Here is a 394-nt window from a genome sequence, read left to right on the forward strand (position 1 = left end):
AAACTCTTCAAATAGAAAGTCCCTCCAATAAACTGAGTGTTTCTGATCAAACGCCACCTTTTAAAAAACGCGGTGCAGGTTTAAAAAGAGCCCTAAATGAGCTGTTTGCAGATAGGACGGCCTGCGAGGACTCTGGATTCCTGGCGGGTTGCGGTGGAAAACTGGGGGTGTCCTCTCTGTGGGCCCCTGACCCCCTTCTCTCGCACAAGTTGCGTCTGCAGGAGCCCAGCTGCACCCCGGAGGGCTGGATACCCCCTCGGCGCCAGTGCGGTTACCTGCGCCAACGCCAGGCCTCCAGAACGGATCATAGGCGTCGCTCGTGTCATTAGAGTAACACAGGGAGAAGAAACGTAGGTGACGCCGGCTGGAGAAGGGTGCGTGTCCTGCCGTCGGG

This window comes from Cariama cristata, unplaced genomic scaffold (genome assembly GCF_000690535.1).
Source record: "Cariama cristata isolate BGI_N322 unplaced genomic scaffold, ASM69053v1 scaffold38282, whole genome shotgun sequence".
NCBI classification, from domain to species: Eukaryota; Metazoa; Chordata; class Aves; order Cariamiformes; family Cariamidae; genus Cariama; species Cariama cristata.